We start from the raw sequence: 19,235 nt of genomic DNA, 5'->3' as shown, positions 1-19,235 counted from the left end.
TTGCCTTGTGTTGGTGATGGGATGTTGCTCTGTGTTGTTGTTGGGATGTTGCCCGGTGTTTGTGATAGGATGTTGCCTGCTCTTGGTGTTGGGATGTTACCCCGTGTTGGCGATAGGATGTTGCCCGGCGTTGGGGATGGGATGTTGCCCGGTGAAGGTGATGGTATGTTGCCCGGTGATGGTGATGGGATGTTGCCCAGTGTTGGTGATAGGCTGTTGCATGGTGTTGGTGATAGCATGTTGCCTGATGTTGGTGATGGGATGTTGCATGGTGTTGGTGGTGGGATGTTGCCTGTTGGTGGTGATGGGATGTTGCCCAGTGTTGGTGATAGGCTGCTGCATAGTGTTGGTGATAGGATGTGGCCTAGTGTTGGTGATGGGGTGTTACATGGTGTTGGTGATAGGCTGTTGCCTGGTGTTGGTGATGGGATGTTGCTCTGTGTTGTTGTTGGGATGTTGCCCGGTGTTTGTGATAGGATGTTGCCTGCTCTTGGTGTTGGGATATTACCCAGTGTTGGGGATGGAATGTTGCCTGGCGTTGGGATGTTGCCTGGTGCTGGTGATGGGATGTTGCCTAGTTTTGGTGATAGGATGTTGCCAAGTGTTGGTGATGAAACGTTGCCCTGTGATGTTGTTGGGATGTTGCCCGGTGTTTGTGATAGGATGTTGCCCGGTGATGGTGCTGGGATGTTGCCCAGTGATAGTGATGGAATGTTGCCTGGTGTTGTTGATCAGATGTTACCCGGTATTGGTGATGGGATGTTGCCCGGTGTTGGTGATGGGATGTTACCTGGTGATGGTGATGGGATGTTGCCCTTTGTTGGTGTTGGGATGTTGCCTAGTGATGGTGATGTGATGTTGCCTGGGTTGTTGCCCGGCGTTGGTGTTGGAATGTTGCCCAGTGATGGTGATGGGATTTTGCCCGCTGTTGGTGACGCGACGTTGCCAGGTGTTGGTGATGGGATGTTGCCTGGCTTTGGGGATGGGATGTTACCCCATGTTGGTGATAGGATGTTGCCCGGCATTGGGGATGGGATGTTACCCGGTGTTGGCGATGCAACGTTGCCCTTTGTTGGTGATAGGATGTTGCCCTTTGTTGGTGATGGGATGTTGCCTGGTGTTGGTCATGGGATGTTGCCCAGTGTTGGTGATAGGCTGTTGCAAGGTGTTGGTGATGGGATGTTGCCTGGTGATGGTGCTGGGCTGTTACCCGGTGTTTGTGATAGGATGTTGCCTGCTTTTGGTGATGAGATGTTGCCTGGTGTTGGTGATGGGATGTTGCCCGGTGATGGTGCTGGGATGTTGCCCGGTGATAGTGATGGAATGTTGCCTGGTGTTATTGATCAGATGTTACCCGGTGTTGGTGATGGGATGTTGCCCAGTGTTGGTGATGGGATCCTGCCCGCTGTTGGTGACGGGACGTTGCCAGGTGTTGGTGATGGGATGTTGCCTGGTGATGGTGCTGGGCTTTTGCCCGGTGTTTGTGATAAGATGTTGCCTGCTTTTGGTGATGAGATGTTGCCTGGTGTTGGTGATGGGATGTTGCCTGGTGATGGTGCTGGTATGTTGCCCGGTGATAGTGATGGAATGCTGCCTGGTGTTATTGATCAGATGTTACCCGGTGTTGGTGATGGGATGTTGCCCGGTGTTAGTGATGGGATGTTACCCGGTGATGGTGATGGGATGTTGCCCTTTGGTGGTGTTGTGATGTTGCCTAGTGATGGTGATGGGATGTTGCCTGGGTTGTTGCCCGGCGTTGGCGTTGGAATGTTGCCCGGTGATGGTGATGGGATTTTGCCCGATGTTGGTGACGCGACGTTGCCAGGTATTGGTCATGGGATGTTGCCTGGCTTTGGGGATGGGATGTTACCCCATGTTGGTGATAGGATGTTGCCCGGCATTGGCGATGGGATGTTACCCGGTGTTGGCGATGCGACGTTGCCCGGTGTTGGTGATAGGATGTTGCCTGGTGTTGGTGATGGGATGTTGCCTGGTGTTGGTCATGGGCTGTTGCCCAGTGTTTGTGATAGGCTGTTGCAAAGTGTTGGTGATGGGACGTTGCCTGGTGTTGGTGATGGGATGTTGCCTGGTGTTGGTGTTGGGATGTTGCCTGGTGTTGGTGATGGGATGTTGCTCTGTGTTGTTGTTGGGATGTTGCCCGGTGTTTGTGATAGGATGTTGCCTGCTCTTGGTGTTGGGATGTTACCCCCTGTTGGCGATAGGATGTTGCCCGGCGTTGGGGATGGGATGTTGCCCGGTGAAGGTGATGGTATGTTGCCCGGTGATGGTGATGGGATGTTGCCCAGTGTTGGTGATAGGCTGTTGCATGGTGTTGGTGATAGCATGTTGCCTGATGTTGGTGATGGGATGTTGCATGGTGTTGGTGATGGGATGTTGCCTGTTGGTGGTGATGGGATGTTGCCCAGTGTTGGTGATAGGCTGCTGCATAGTGTTGGTGATAGGATGTGGCCTAGTGTTGGTGATGGGGTGTTACATGGTGTTGGTGATAGGCTGTTGCCTGGTGTTGGTGATGGGATGTTGCTCTGTGTTGTTGTTGGGATGTTGCCCGGTGTTTGTGATAGGATGTTGCCTGCTCTTGGTGTTGGGATATTACCCAGTGTTGGGGATGGAATGTTGCCTGGCGTTGGGATGTTGCCTGGTGCTGGTGATGGGATGTTGCCTAGTTTTGGTGATAGGATGTTGCCAAGTGTTGGTGATGAAACGTTGCCCTGTGATGTTGTTGGGATGTTGCCCGGTGTTTGTGATAGGATGTTGCCCGGTGATGGTGCTGGGATGTTGCCCAGTGATAGTGATGGAATGTTGCCTGGTGTTGTTGATCAGATGTTACCCGGTATTGGTGATGGGATGTTGCCCGGTGTTGGTGATGGGATGTTACCTGGTGATGGTGATGGGATGTTGCCCTTTGTTGGTGTTGGGATGTTGCCTAGTGATGGTGATGTGATGTTGCCTGGGTTGTTGCCCGGCGTTGGTGTTGGAATGTTGCCCAGTGATGGTGATGGGATTTTGCCCGCTGTTGGTGACGCGACGTTGCCAGGTGTTGGTGATGGGATGTTGCCTGGCTTTGGGGATGGGATGTTACCCCATGTTGGTGATAGGATGTTGCCCGGCATTGGGGATGGGATGTTACCCGGTGTTGGCGATGCAACGTTGCCCTTTGTTGGTGATAGGATGTTGCCCTTTGTTGGTGATGGGATGTTGCCTGGTGTTGGTCATGGGATGTTGCCCAGTGTTGGTGATAGGCTGTTGCAAGGTGTTGGTGATGGGATGTTGCCTGGTGATGGTGCTGGGCTGTTACCCGGTGTTTGTGATAGGATGTTGCCTGCTTTTGGTGATGAGATGTTGCCTGGTGTTGGTGATGGGATGTTGCCCGGTGATGGTGCTGGGATGTTGCCCGGTGATAGTGATGGAATGTTGCCTGGTGTTATTGATCAGATGTTACCCGGTGTTGGTGATGGGATGTTGCCCAGTGTTGGTGATGGGATCCTGCCCGCTGTTGGTGACGGGACGTTGCCAGGTGTTGGTGATGGGATGTTGCCTGGTGATGGTGCTGGGCTTTTGCCCGGTGTTTGTGATAAGATGTTGCCTGCTTTTGGTGATGAGATGTTGCCTGGTGTTGGTGATGGGATGTTGCCTGGTGATGGTGCTGGTATGTTGCCCGGTGATAGTGATGGAATGCTGCCTGGTGTTATTGATCAGATGTTACCCGGTGTTGGTGATGGGATGTTGCCCGGTGTTAGTGATGGGATGTTACCCGGTGATGGTGATGGGATGTTGCCCTTTGGTGGTGTTGTGATGTTGCCTAGTGATGGTGATGGGATGTTGCCTGGGTTGTTGCCCGGCGTTGGCGTTGGAATGTTGCCCGGTGATGGTGATGGGATTTTGCCCGATGTTGGTGACGCGACGTTGCCAGGTATTGGTCATGGGATGTTGCCTGGCTTTGGGGATGGGATGTTACCCCATGTTGGTGATAGGATGTTGCCCGGCATTGGGGATGGGATGTTACCCGGTGTTGGCGATGCGACGTTGCCCGGTGTTGGTGATAGGATGTTGCCTGGTGTTGGTGATGGGATGTTGCCTGGTGTTGGTCATGGGCTGTTGCCCAGTGTTTGTGATAGGCTGTTGCAAAGTGTTGGTGATGGGACGTTGCTGGTGTTGGTGATGGGATGTTGCCTGGTGTTGGTGATGGGATGTTGCCTGGTGATGGTGCTGGTATGTTGCCCGGTGATAGTGATGGAATGCTGCCTGGTGTTATTGATCAGATGTTACCCGGTGTTGGCGATGGGATGTTGCCCAGTGTTGGTGATGGGATTTTGCCCGCTGTTGGTGACGGGATATTGCCAGGTGTTGGTGATGGGATGTTGCCTGGCTTTGGGGATGGGATGTTACCCCATGTTGGTGATAGGATGTTGCCCGGCATTGGGGATGGGATGTTACCCGGTGTTGGCGATGCGACGTTGCCCTTTGTTGGTGATAGGATGTTGCCCTTTGTTGGTGATGGGATGTTGCCTGGTGTTGGTCATGGGATGTTGCCCAGTGTTGGTGATAGGCTGTTGCAAGGTGTTGGTGATGGGATGTTGCCTGGTGATGGTGCTGGGCTGTTACCCGGTGTTTGTGATAGGATGTTGCCTGCTTTTGGTGATGAGATGTTGCCTGGTGTTGGTGATGGGATGTTGCCCGGTGATGGTGCTGGGATGTTGCCCGGTGATAGTGATGGAATGTTGCCTGGTGTTATTGATCAGATGTTACCCGGTGTTGGTGATGGGATGTTGCCCAGTGTTGGTGATGGGATCCTGCCCGCTGTTGGTGACGGGACGTTGCCAGGTGTTGGTGATGGGATGTTGCCTGGTGATGGTGCTGGGCTTTTGCCCGGTGTTTGTGATAAGATGTTGCCTGCTTTTGGTGATGAGATGTTGCCTGGTGTTGGTGATGGGATGTTGCCTGGTGATGGTGCTGGTATGTTGCCCGGTGATAGTGATGGAATGCTGCCTGGTGTTATTGATCAGATGTTACCCGGTGTTGGTGATGGGATGTTGCCCGGTGTTAGTGATGGGATGTTACCCGGTGATGGTGATGGGATGTTGCCCTTTGGTGGTGTTGTGATGTTGCCTAGTGATGGTGATGGGATGTTGCCTGGGTTGTTGCCGGGCGTTGGCGTTGGAATGTTGCCCGGTGATGGTGATGGGATTTTGCCCGATGTTGGTGACGCGACGTTGCCAGGTATTGGTCATGGGATGTTGCCTGGCTTTGGGGATGGGATGTTACCCCATGTTGGTGATAGGATGTTGCCCGGCATTGGGGATGGGATGTTACCCGGTGTTGGCGATGCGACGTTGCCCGGTGTTGGTGATAGGATGTTGCCTGGTGTTGGTGATGGGATGTTGCCTGGTGTTGGTCATGGGTTGTTGCCCAGTGTTTGTGATAGGCTGTTGCAAAGTGTTGGTGATGGGACGTTGCCTGGTGTTGGTGATGGGATGTTGCCTGGTGTTGGTGTTGGGATGTTGCCTGGTGTTGGTGATGGGATGTTGCTCTGTGTTGTTGTTGGGATGTTGCCCGGTGTTTGTGATAGGATGTTGCCTGCTCTTGGTGTTGGGATGTTACCCCGTGTTGGCGATAGGATGTTGCCCGGCGTTGGGGATGGGATGTTGCCCGGTGAAGGTGATGGTATGTTGCCCGGTGATGGTGATGGGATGTTGCCCAGTGTTGGTGATAGGCTGTTGCATGGTGTTGGTGATAGCATGTTGCCTGATGTTGGTGATGGGATGTTGCATGGTGTTGGTGATGGGATGTTGCCTGTTGGTGGTGATGGGATGTTGCCCAGTGTTGGTGATAGGCTGCTGCATAGTGTTGGTGATAGGATGTGGCCTAGTGTTGGTGATGGGGTGTTACATGGTGTTGGTGATAGGCTGTTGCCTGGTGTTGGTGATGGGATGTTGCTCTGTGTTGTTGTTGGGATGTTGCCCGGTGTTTGTGATAGGATGTTGCCTGCTCTTGGTGTTGGGATATTACCCAGTGTTGGGGATGGAATGTTGCCTGGCGTTGGGATGTTGCCTGGTGCTGGTGATGGGATGTTGCCTAGTTTTGGTGATAGGATGTTGCCAAGTGTTGGTGATGAAACGTTGCCCTGTGATGTTGTTGGGATGTTGCCCGGTGTTTGTGATAGGATGTTGCCCGGTGATGGTGCTGGGATGTTGCCCAGTGATAGTGATGGAATGTTGCCTGGTGTTGTTGATCAGATGTTACCCGGTATTGGTGATGGGATGTTGCCCGGTGTTGGTGATGGGATGTTACCTGGTGATGGTGATGGGATGTTGCCCTTTGTTGGTGTTGGGATGTTGCCTAGTGATGGTGATGTGATGTTGCCTGGGTTGTTGCCCGGCGTTGGTGTTGGAATGTTGCCCAGTGATGGTGATGGGATTTTGCCCGCTGTTGGTGACGCGACGTTGCCAGGTGTTGGTGATGGGATGTTGCCTGGCTTTGGGGATGGGATGTTACCCCATGTTGGTGATAGGATGTTGCCCGGCATTGGGGATGGGATGTTACCCGGTGTTGGCGATGCAACGTTGCCCTTTGTTGGTGATAGGATGTTGCCCTTTGTTGGTGATGGGATGTTGCCTGGTGTTGGTCATGGGATGTTGCCCAGTGTTGGTGATAGGCTGTTGCAAGGTGTTGGTGATGGGATGTTGCCTGGTGATGGTGCTGGGCTGTTACCCGGTGTTTGTGATAGGATGTTGCCTGCTTTTGGTGATGAGATGTTGCCTGGTGTTGGTGATGGGATGTTGCCCGGTGATGGTGCTGGGATGTTGCCCGGTGATAGTGATGGAATGTTGCCTGGTGTTATTGATCAGATGTTACCCGGTGTTGGTGATGGGATGTTGCCCAGTGTTGGTGATGGGATCCTGCCCGCTGTTGGTGACGGGACGTTGCCAGGTGTTGGTGATGGGATGTTGCCTGGTGATGGTGCTGGGCTTTTGCCCGGTGTTTGTGATAAGATGTTGCCTGCTTTTGGTGATGAGATGTTGCCTGGTGTTGGTGATGGGATGTTGCCTGGTGATGGTGCTGGTATGTTGCCCGGTGATAGTGATGGAATGCTGCCTGGTGTTATTGATCAGATGTTACCCGGTGTTGGTGATGGGATGTTGCCCGGTGTTAGTGATGGGATGTTACCCGGTGATGGTGATGGGATGTTGCCCTTTGGTGGTGTTGTGATGTTGCCTAGTGATGGTGATGGGATGTTGCCTGGGTTGTTGCCCGGCGTTGGCGTTGGAATGTTGCCCGGTGATGGTGATGGGATTTTGCCCGATGTTGGTGACGCGACGTTGCCAGGTATTGGTCATGGGATGTTGCCTGGCTTTGGGGATGGGATGTTACCCCATGTTGGTGATAGGATGTTGCCCGGCATTGGGGATGGGATGTTACCCGGTGTTGGCGATGCGACGTTGCCCGGTGTTGGTGATAGGATGTTGCCTGGTGTTGGTGATGGGATGTTGCCTGGTGTTGGTCATGGGCTGTTGCCCAGTGTTTGTGATAGGCTGTTGCAAAGTGTTGGTGATGGGACGTTGCCTGGTGTTGGTGATGGGATGTTGCCTGGTGTTGGTGTTGGGATGTTGCCTGGTGTTGGTGATGGGATGTTGCTCTGTGTTGTTGTTGGGATGTTGCCCGGTGTTTGTGATAGGATGTTGCCTGCTCTTGGTGTTGGGATGTTACCCCCTGTTGGCGATAGGATGTTGCCCGGCGTTGGGGATGGGATGTTGCCCGGTGAAGGTGATGGTATGTTGCCCGGTGATGGTGATGGGATGTTGCCCAGTGTTGGTGATAGGCTGTTGCATGGTGTTGGTGATAGCATGTTGCCTGATGTTGGTGATGGGATGTTGCATGGTGTTGGTGATGGGATGTTGCCTGTTGGTGGTGATGGGATGTTGCCCAGTGTTGGTGATAGGCTGCTGCATAGTGTTGGTGATAGGATGTGGCCTAGTGTTGGTGATGGGGTGTTACATGGTGTTGGTGATAGGCTGTTGCCTGGTGTTGGTGATGGGATGTTGCTCTGTGTTGTTGTTGGGATGTTGCCCGGTGTTTGTGATAGGATGTTGCCTGCTCTTGGTGTTGGGATATTACCCAGTGTTGGGGATGGAATGTTGCCTGGCGTTGGGATGTTGCCTGGTGCTGGTGATGGGATGTTGCCTAGTTTTGGTGATAGGATGTTGCCAAGTGTTGGTGATGAAACGTTGCCCTGTGATGTTGTTGGGATGTTGCCCGGTGTTTGTGATAGGATGTTGCCCGGTGATGGTGCTGGGATGTTGCCCAGTGATAGTGATGGAATGTTGCCTGGTGTTGTTGATCAGATGTTACCCGGTATTGGTGATGGATGTTGCCCGGTGTTGGTGATGGGATGTTACCTGGTGATGGTGATGGGATGTTGCCCTTTGTTGGTGTTGGGATGTTGCCTAGTGATGGTGATGTGATGTTGCCTGGGTTGTTGCCCGGCGTTGGTGTTGGAATGTTGCCCAGTGATGGTGATGGGATTTTGCCCGCTGTTGGTGACGCGACGTTGCCAGGTGTTGGTGATGGGATGTTGCCTGGCTTTGGGGATGGGATGTTACCCCATGTTGGTGATAGGATGTTGCCCGGCATTGGGGATGGGATGTTACCCGGTGTTGGCGATGCAACGTTGCCCTTTGTTGGTGATAGGATGTTGCCCTTTGTTGGTGATGGGATGTTGCCTGGTGTTGGTCATGGGATGTTGCCCAGTGTTGGTGATAGGCTGTTGCAAGGTGTTGGTGATGGGATGTTGCCTGGTGATGGTGCTGGGCTGTTACCCGGTGTTTGTGATAGGATGTTGCCTGCTTTTGGTGATGAGATGTTGCCTGGTGTTGGTGATGGGATGTTGCCCGGTGATGGTGCTGGGATGTTGCCCGGTGATAGTGATGGAATGTTGCCTGGTGTTATTGATCAGATGTTACCCGGTGTTGGTGATGGGATGTTGCCCAGTGTTGGTGATGGGATCCTGCCCGCTGTTGGTGACGGGACGTTGCCAGGTGTTGGTGATGGGATGTTGCCTGGTGATGGTGCTGGGCTTTTGCCCGGTGTTTGTGATAAGATGTTGCCTGCTTTTGGTGATGAGATGTTGCCTGGTGTTGGTGATGGGATGTTGCCTGGTGATGGTGCTGGTATGTTGCCCGGTGATAGTGATGGAATGCTGCCTGGTGTTATTGATCAGATGTTACCCGGTGTTGGTGATGGGATGTTGCCCGGTGTTAGTGATGGGATGTTACCCGGTGATGGTGATGGGATGTTGCCCTTTGGTGGTGTTGTGATGTTGCCTAGTGATGGTGATGGGATGTTGCCTGGGTTGTTGCCCGGCGTTGGCGTTGGAATGTTGCCCGGTGATGGTGATGGGATTTTGCCCGATGTTGGTGACGCGACGTTGCCAGGTATTGGTCATGGGATGTTGCCTGGCTTTGGGGATGGGATGTTACCCCATGTTGGTGATAGGATGTTGCCCGGCATTGGGGATGGGATGTTACCCGGTGTTGGCGATGCGACGTTGCCCGGTGTTGGTGATAGGATGTTGCCTGGTGTTGGTGATGGGATGTTGCCTGGTGTTGGTCATGGGCTGTTGCCCAGTGTTTGTGATAGGCTGTTGCAAAGTGTTGGTGATGGGACGTTGCCTGGTGTTGGTGATGGGATGTTGCCTGGTGTTGGTGATGGGATGTTGCCTGGTGATGGTGCTGGTATGTTGCCCGGTGATAGTGATGGAATGCTGCCTGGTGTTATTGATCAGATGTTACCCGGTGTTGGCGATGGGATGTTGCCCAGTGTTGGTGATGGGATTTTGCCCGCTGTTGGTGACGGGATATTGCCAGGTGTTGGTGATGGGATGTTGCCTGGCTTTGGGGATGGGATGTTACCCCATGTTGGTGATAGGATGTTGCCCGGCATTGGGGATGGGATGTTACACGGTGTTGGCGATGCGACGTTGCCCGGTGTTGGTGATAGGATGTTGCCTGGTGTTGGTGATGGGATGTTGCCTGGTGTTGGTGATGGGATGTTGCTCTGTGTTGTTGTTGGGATGTTGCCCGGTGTTTGTGATAGGATGTTGCCTGCTCTTGGTGTTGGGATGTTACCCCGTGTTGGCGATAGGATGTTGCCCGGCGTTGGGGATGGGATGTTGCCCGGTGAAGGTGATGGTATGTTGCCCGGGGATGGTGATGGGATGTTGCCCAGTGTTGGTGATAGGCTGTTGCATGGTGTTGGTGATAGCATGTTGCCTGATGTTGGTGATGGGATGTCGCATGGTGTTGGTGATGGGATGTTGCCTGTTGTTGGTGATGGGATGTTGCCCAGTGTTGGTGATAGGCTGTTGCATAGTGTTGGTGATAGGATGTTGCCTAGTGTTGGTGATGGGATGTTGCATGAAGTTGGTGATAGGCTGTTGCCTCGTGTTGGTGATGGGATGTTGCTCTGTGTTTTTGTTGGGATGTTGCCCGGTGTTTGTGATAGGATGTTGCCTGCTCTTGGTGCTGGGATGTTACCCCGTGTTGGTGATAGGACGTTGCCTGGTGTTGGTGATGGGATGTCGCATGGTGTTGGTGATAGGATGTTGCCTGGTGTTGGTGATGGGATATTGCCCAGTGTTGGTGATAGGATGCTGCATAGTGTTGGTGATAGGATGTTGCCTGGTGTTGGTGATGGGATGTTGCATGGTGTTGGTGATAGGCTGTTGCCTGGTGTTGGTGATGGGATGTTGCTCTGTGTTGTTGTTGGGATGTTGCCCGGTGTTTGTGATAGGATGTTACCTGCTCTTGGTGTTGGGATGTTACCCCGTGTTGGTGATGGTATGTTACCCGGTGATGGTGATGGGATGTTGCCCTTTGTTGGCGATGGGATGTTGCCAGGTGTTGGCGATGGAATGTTGCCTGGTGTTGTTGATAGGACGTTGCCCTTTGTTGGTGTTGGGATATTACCCAGTGTTGGGGATGGAATGTTGCCTGGCGTTGGGATGTTGCCTGGTGCTGGTGATGGGATGTTGCCTAGTTTTGGTGATAGGATGTTGCCAAGTGTTGGTGTTCAAAGGTTGCCCTGTGTTGTTGTTGGGATGTTGCCTGGTGTTTGTGATAGAATGTTGCCTGCCCTTGGTGATGGGATGTTCCCTGGTGTTGGTGATGGGATGTTGCCCGGTGATGGTGCTGGGATGTTTCCCGGTGATAGTGATGGAATGTTGCCTGGAGTTGTTGATCAGATGTTACCCGGTGTTGGTGATGGGATGTTGCCCGGTGTTAGTGATGGGATGTTACCCGGTGATGGTGATGGGATGTTGCCCTTTGGTGGTGTTGTGATGTTGCCTAGTGATGGTGATGGGATGTTGCCTGGGTTGTTGCCCGGCGTTGGCGTTGGAATGTTGCCCGGTGATGGTGATGGGATTTTGCCCGATGTTGGTGACGCGACGTTGCCAGGTATTGGTCATGGGATGTTGCCTGGCTTTGGGGATGGGATGTTACCCCATGTTGGTGATAGGATGTTGCCCGGCATTGGGGATGGGATGTTACCCGGTGTTGGCGATGCGACGTTGCCCGGTGTTGGTGATAGGATGTTGCCTGGTGTTGGTGATGGGATGTTGCCTGGTGTTGGTCATGGGCTGTTGCCCAGTGTTTGTGATAGGCTGTTGCAAAGTGTTGGTGATGGGACGTTGCCTGGTGTTGGTGATGGGATGTTGCCTGGTGTTGGTGTTGGGATGTTGCCTGGTGTTGGTGATGGGATGTTGCTCTGTGTTGTTGTTGGGATGTTGCCCGGTGTTTGTGATAGGATGTTGCCTGCTCTTGGTGTTGGGATGTTACCCCGTGTTGGCGATAGGATGTTGCCCGGCGTTGGGGATGGGATGTTGCCCGGTGAAGGTGATGGTATGTTGCCCGGTGATGGTGATGGGATGTTGCCCAGTGTTGGTGATAGGCTGTTGCATGGTGTTGGTGATAGCATGTTGCCTGATGTTGGTGATGGGATGTTGCATGGTGTTGGTGATGGGATGTTGCCTATTGGTGGTGATGGGATGTTGCCCAGTGTTGGTGATAGGCTGCTGCATAGTGTTGGTGATAGGATGTGGCCTAGTGTTGGTGATGGGGTGTTACATGGTGTTGGTGATAGGCTGTTGCCTGGTGTTGGTGATGGGATGTTGCTCTTTGTTGTTGTTGGGATGTTGCCCGGTGTTTGTGATAGGATGTTGCCTGCTCTTGGTGTTGGGATATTACCCAGTGTTGGGGATGGAATGTTGCCTGGAGTTGGGATGTTGCCTGGTGCTGGTGATGGGATGTTGCCTAGTTTTGGTGATAGGATGTTGCCAAGTGTTGGTGATGAAACGTTGCCCTGTGATGTTGTTGGGATGTTGCCCGGTGTTTGTGATAGGATGTTGCCCGGTGATGGTGCTGGGATGTTGCCCGGTGATAGTGATGGAATGTTGCCTGGTGTTGTTGACCAGATGTTACCCGGTATTGGTGATGGGATGTTGCCCGGTGTTGGTGATGGGATGTTACCTGGTGATGGTGATGGGATGTTGCCCTTTGTTGGTGTTGGGATGTTGCCTAGTGATGGTGATGTGATGTTGCCTGGGTTGTTGCCCGGCGTTGGTGTTGGAATGTTGCCCAGTGATGGTGATGGGATTTTGCCCGCTGTTGGTGACGCGACGTTGCCAGGTGTTGGTGATGGGATGTTGCCTGGCTTTGGGGATGGGATGTTACCCCATGTTGGTGATAGGATGTTGCCCGGCATTGGGGATGGGATGTTACCCGGTGTTGGCGATGCGACGTTGCCCTTTGTTGGTGATAGGATGTTGCCCTTTGTTGGTGATGGGATGTTGCCTGGTGTTGGTCATGGGATGTTGCCCAGTGTTGGTGATAGGCTGTTGCAAGGTGTTGGTGATGGGATGTTGCCTGGTGATGGTGCTGGGCTGTTACCCGGTGTTTGTGATAGGATGTTGCCTGCTTTTGGTGATGAGATGTTGCCTGGTGTTGGTGATGGGATGTTGCCCGGTGATGGTGCTGGGATGTTGCCCGGTGATAGTGATGGAATGTTGCCTGGTGTTATTGATCAGATGTTACCCGGTGTTGGTGATGGGATGTTGCCCAGTGTTGGTGATGGGATCCTGCCCGCTGTTGGTGACGGGACGTTGCCAGGTGTTGGTGATGGGATGTTGCCTGGTGATGGTGCTGGGCTTTTGCCCGGTGTTTGTGATAAGATGTTGCCTGCTTTTGGTGATGAGATGTTGCCTGGTGTTGGTGATGGGATGTTGCCTGGTGATGGTGCTGGTATGTTGCCCGGTGATAGTGATGGAATGCTGCCTGGTGTTATTGATCAGATGTTACCCGGTGTTGGTGATGGGATGTTGCCCAGTGTTGGTGATGGGATTTTGCCCGCTGTTGGTGACGGGATATTGCCAGGTGTTGGTGATGGGATGTTGCCTGGCGTTGGGGATGGGATGTTATCCCGTGTTGGTGATAGGATGTTGCCCAGCGTTGGGGATGGGATGTTGCCCGGATTTGGTGATTGGATGTTGCTCAGTGGTGGTGATGGGATGTTGCCTGGTGTTGGTGATGGAATGTTGCCTGGTGTTTCTGATCGATGTTTCACGGTGTAGGTGAGGGGATGTCACCCGGTGAAGGTGATGTTATGTTGCCCGGTGATGGTGATGGGATGTTGCCCAGTGTTGGTGATAGGCTGTTGCCCTCTTTTGGTGATAGGATGTTGCCCTTTGTTGGTGTTGGGATATTACCCAGTGTTGGGGATGGGATGTTGCCTGGCGTGGGGATTTTGCTTGGTGTTGGTGATGGGATGTTGCACAGTGATGGTGATGGAATGTTGCCCGGTGTTGCTGATGGGATGTTTCGCGGTGTAGGTGATGGGATGTGACCTGGTGTAGGTGATGGGATGTTGCTGGGTGATGGGATGGGATGTTGCCTGGTGATGGTGATGGATGTGGCCCAGTGTTGGAGATGGCATGTTGCTCGGATTTGGTGATTGGATGTTGCTCAGTGGTGGTGATGGGATGTTGCCTGGTGTTGGTGATGGAATGTTGCCCGGTGTTTCTGATGGGATGTTTCACGGTGTAGGTGAGGGGATGTCACCCGGTGAAGGTGATGTTATGTTGCCCGGTGATGGTGATGGGATGTTGCCCAGTGTTGGTGATAGGCTGTTGCATGGTGTTGGTGATAGGATGTTGCCTGGTGTTGGTGATGGGATGTTGCTTAGTGTTGGTGATGGGATGTTGCCTGGTGTTGGTGATGGAATGTTGCCCGGTGTTTCTGATGGGATGTTTCACGGTGTAGGTGAGGGGATGTCACCCGGTGAAGGTGATATTATGTTGCCCGGTGATGGTGATGGGATGTTGCCCAGTGTTGGTGATAGGCTGTTGCATGGTGTTGGTGATAGGATGTTGCCTGGTGTTGGTGATGGGATGTTGCTTAGTGTTGGTGATGGGATGTTGCCCTTTGTTGGTGATGGAATGTTGCCCGGTGTTTGTGATAGGATGTTGCCTGCTCTTGGTGTTGGGGTGTTACCCCGTGTGGGTGATAGAATGTTGCCCGGCGTTGGGGATGGGATGTTGCCCGGTGAAGGTGATGGTATGTTGCCTGGTGATGGTGATGGGATGTTGCCCAGTGTTGGTGATAGGCTGTTGCCTGGTTTTGGTGATAGGATGTTGCCTGGTGTTGGTGATAGGCTGTTGCCTGGTGTTGGTGATGGGATGTTGCTCTGTGTTGTTGTTGGGATGTTGCCTGGTGTTTCTGATAAGATGTTGCCTGCCCTTGGTGTTGGGATGTTACCCCGTGTTGGTGATAGGATGTTGCCCGGCGTTGGGGATGGAATGTTACCAGGTGTTGGCGATGGGATGTTGCCAGGTGTTGCCGATGGGATGTTGCCCGGTGTTGTTGATAGGACGTTGCCCTTTGTTGGTGTTGGGCTATTACCCAGTGTTGGGGATGGAATGTTGCCTGGCGTTGGGATGTTGCCTAGTTTTGGTGATAGGATGTTGCCAAGTGTTGGTGATGAAACGTTGCCCTGTGTTGTTGTTGGGATGTTGCCCGGTGTTTGTGATAGAATGTTGCCTGCCCTTGGTGATGGGATGTTGCCTGGTTTTGGTGATGGGATGTTGCCCGGTGATGGTGCTGGGATGTTTCCTGGTGATAGTGATGGAATGTTGCCTGGTGTTGTTGATCAGATGTTACCCGGTGTTGGTGATGGGATGTTGCCCGGTGTTGGTGATGGGAAGTTACCCGGAGATGGTGATGGGATGTTGCCCTTTGGTGGTGTTGTGATGTTGCCTAGTGATGGTGATGGGATGTTGCCTGGGTTGTTGCCCGGCGTTGGTGTTGGAATGTTGCCCGGTGATGGTGATGGGATTTTGCCCGCTGTTGGTGACGCGACGTTGCCAGGTGTTGGTGATGGGATGTTGCCTGGCTTTGGGGATGGGATGTTACCCCATGTTGGTGATAGGATGTTGCCCGGCATTGGGGATGGGATGTTACCCGGTGTTGGCGATGCGACGTTGCCCGGTGTTGGTGATAGGATGTTGCCTGGTGTTGGTGATGGGATGTTGCCTGGTGTTGGTGATGGGATGTTGCCTGGTGTTGGTGTTGGGATGTTGCCTGGTGTTGGTGATGGGATGTTGCTCTGTGTTGTTGTTGGGATGTTGCCCGGTGTTTGTGATAGGATGTTGCCTGCTCTTGGTGTTGGGATGTTACCCCCTGTTGGCGATAGGATGTTTCCCGGCGTTGGGGATGGGATGTAGCATGGTGAAGGTGATAGTATGTTGCCCGGTGATGGTGATGGGATGTTGCCCAGTGTTGGTGATAGGCTGTTGCATGGTGTTGGTGATAGCATGTTTCCTGATGTTGGTGATGGGATGTCGCATGGTGTTGGTGATGGGATGTTGCCTGTTGTTGGTGATGGGATGTTGCCCAGTGTTGATGATAGGCTGTTGCATAGTGTTGGCGATAGGATGTTGCCTAGTGTTGGTGATGGGATGTTGCATGGTGTTGGTGATAGGCTGTTGCCTGGTGTTGGTGATGGGATGTTGCTCTGTGTTGTTATTGGGATGTTGCCCGGTGTTTGTGATAGGATGTTGCCTGCTCTTGGTGTTGGGATGTTACCCCGTGTTGGTGATAGGACATTGCCTGGTGTTGGTGATGGGATGTCACATGGTGTTGGTGATGGGATGTTGCCTGGTGTTGGTGATGGGATGTTGCCCAGTGTTGGTGATAGGATTTTGCATAGTGTTGGTGATAGGATGTTGCCTCGTGTTGGTGATGGGATGTTGCATGGTGTTGGTGATAGGCTGTTGCCTGGTGTTGGTGATGGAATGTTGCTCTGTGTTGTTGTTGGGATGTTGCCCGGTGTTTGTGATAGGATGTTGCCTGCTCTTGGTGTTGGGATGTTACCCCGTGTTGGTGATAGGATGTTGCCCGGCGTTGGGGATGGGATGTTACCAGGTGTTGGCGATGGGATGTTGCCAGGTGTTGGCGATGGGATGTTGCCCGGTGTTGTTGATAGTACGTTGCCCTTTGTTGGTGTTGGGATATTACCCAGTGTTGGGGATGGAATGTTGCCTGGCGTTGGGATGTTGCCTGGTGCTGGTGATGGGATGTTGCCTAGTTTTGGTGATAGGATGTTGCCAAGTGTTGGTGATGAAATGTTGCCCTGTGTTGTTGTTGGGATGTTGCCCGGTGATTGTGATAGGATGTTGCCTGGTCTTGGTGATGGGAAGTTGCCTGTTGTTGGTGATGGGATGTTGCACGGTGATGGTGCTCAGATGTTGCCCGGTGATAGTGATGGAATGTTGCCTGGTGTTGTTGATCAGATGTTACCCGGTGTTGGTGATGGGATGTTGCCCGGTGTTGGTGATGGGATTTTACCCGGTGATGGTGATGGGATGTTGCCCTTTGTTGGTGTTGGGATGTTGCCTAGTGATGGTGATGTGTTTTTGCCTGGGTTGTTGCCCGGCGTTGGTGTTGGAATGTTGCCCGGTGATGGTGATGGGATTTTGCCCGCTGTTGGTGACGCGACGTTGCCAGGTGTTGTTGATGGGATGTTGCCTGGCTTTGGGGATGGGATGTTACCCCATGTTGGTGATAGGATGTTGCCCGGCATTGGGGATGGGATGTTACCAGGTGTTGGCGATGGGATGTTGCCCGGTGTTGTTGATAGGACGTTGCCCTTTGTTGGTGTTGGGATATTACCCAGTGTTGGGGATGGAATGTTGCCTGGCGTTGGGATGTTGCCTGGTGTTGGTGTTGGGATATTACCCAGTGTTGGTGATGTGATGTTGCCCATTGTCGGTGATGGGCTGTTGCCCAGTGTTATTGATGGCATGTTGCCTGGCGTTGGGTTGTTGCCTGGTGTTGGTGTTGGGATATTACCCAGTGTTGGTGATGGTATGTTCCCCAGTGTTGGTGATGGGATGTTGCCCGGTGTTTCTGATAGGATGTTTCATGGTGTAGGTGTTGGGATGTCGCCCGGTGAAGATGATGGTATGTTGTCCGGTGATGGTGATGGGATGTTGCCTGGTGTTGGTGATGGGATGTTGCCTGGTGTTGGTGATGGAATGTTGCCTGCTGTTGGTGATGGGATGTTGCCTGGTGTTGATGATGGAATGTTGCCCTGAGTTGTTGGGATGTTGCCCGGTGTTTGTGATAGGATGTTGCCTGCTCTTGGTGTTGGGATGTTGCCTGGTGTTGGTGATGGGATGTTGCCCGGTGATGGTGCTGGGATGTTGCACGGTGATAGTGATGGAATGTTGCCTGGTGTTGGTGATTGGATGCTGCCCAGTGGTGGTAATGGAATGTTGCCTGGTGATAGTGATGGAATGTTGCCTGTTGTTGTTGATCAGATGTTACCCGGTGCTGGTGATGGGATGTTGCCCGGTGTTGGTGACTGGATGTTGTCCAGTGGTGGTAATGGGATGTTGCCTGGTGTTGGTGACGGGATGCTGCCCGGTGATGGTGATGGAATGTTGCCCGGTGTTTCTGGTGGGATGTTTCGTGGTGAAGGTGATGGGACGTCGCCTGGTGTAGGTGATGGGATGTTGCCCGGTGTTGGTGATAGGCTGTTGCATGGTGTTGGTGATAGCATGTTGCCTGATGTTGGTGATGGGATGTCGCATGGTGTTGGTGATGGGATGTTGCCTGTTGTTGGTGATGGGATGTTGCCCAGTGTTGATGATAGGCTGTTGCATAGTGTTGGCGATAGGATGTTGCATGGTGTTGGTGATAGGCTGTTGCCTGGTGTTGGTGATGGGATGTTGCTCTGTGTTGTTATTGGGATGTTGCCCGGTGTTTGTGATAGGATGTTGCCTGCTCTTGGTGTTGGGATGTTACCCCGTGTTGGTGATAGGACATTGCCTGGTGTTGGTGATGGGATGTCACATGGTGTTGGTGATGGGATGTTGCCTGGTGTTGGTGATGGGATGTTGCCCAGTGTTGGTGATAGGATTTTGCATAGTGTTGGTGATAGGATGTTGCCTCGTGTTGGTGATGGGATGTTGCATGGTGTTGGTGATAGGCTGTTGCCTGGTGTTGGTGATGGAATGTTGCTCTGTGTTGTTGTTGGGATGTTGCCCGGTGTTTGTGATAGGATGTTGCCTGCTCTTGGTGTTGGGATGTTACCCCGTGTTGGTGATAGGATGTTGCCCGGCGTTGGGGATGGGATGTTACCAGGTGTTGGCGATGGGATGTTGCCAGGTGTTGGCGATGGGATGTTGCCCGGTGTTGTTGATAGTACGTTGCCCTTTGTTGGTGTTGGGATATTACCCAGTGTTGGGGATGGAATGTTGCCTGGCGTTGGGATGTTGCCTGGTGCTGGTGATGGGATGTTGCCTAGTTTTGGTGATAGGATGTTGCCAAGTGTTGGTGATGAAATGTTGCCCTGTGTTGTTGTTGGGATGTTGCCCGGTGATTGTGATAGGATGTTGCCTGGTCTTGGTGATGGGAAGTTGCCTGTTGTTGGTGATGGGATGTTGCACGGTGATGGTGCTCAGATGTTGCCCGGTGATAGTGATGGAATGTTGCCTGGTGTTGTTGATCAGATGTTACCCGGTGTTGGTGATGGGATGTTGCCCGGTGTTGGCGATGGGATTTTACCCGGTGATGGTGATGGGATGTTGCCCTTTGTTGGTGTTGGGATGTTGCCTAGTGATGGTGATGTGTTTTTGCCTGGGTTGTTGCCCGGCGTTGGTGTTG

Source organism: Carcharodon carcharias, chromosome 34 (genome assembly GCF_017639515.1).
Source record: "Carcharodon carcharias isolate sCarCar2 chromosome 34, sCarCar2.pri, whole genome shotgun sequence".
NCBI classification, from domain to species: domain Eukaryota; kingdom Metazoa; phylum Chordata; class Chondrichthyes; order Lamniformes; family Lamnidae; genus Carcharodon; species Carcharodon carcharias.
This window is presented reverse-complemented; position numbering follows the sequence as displayed.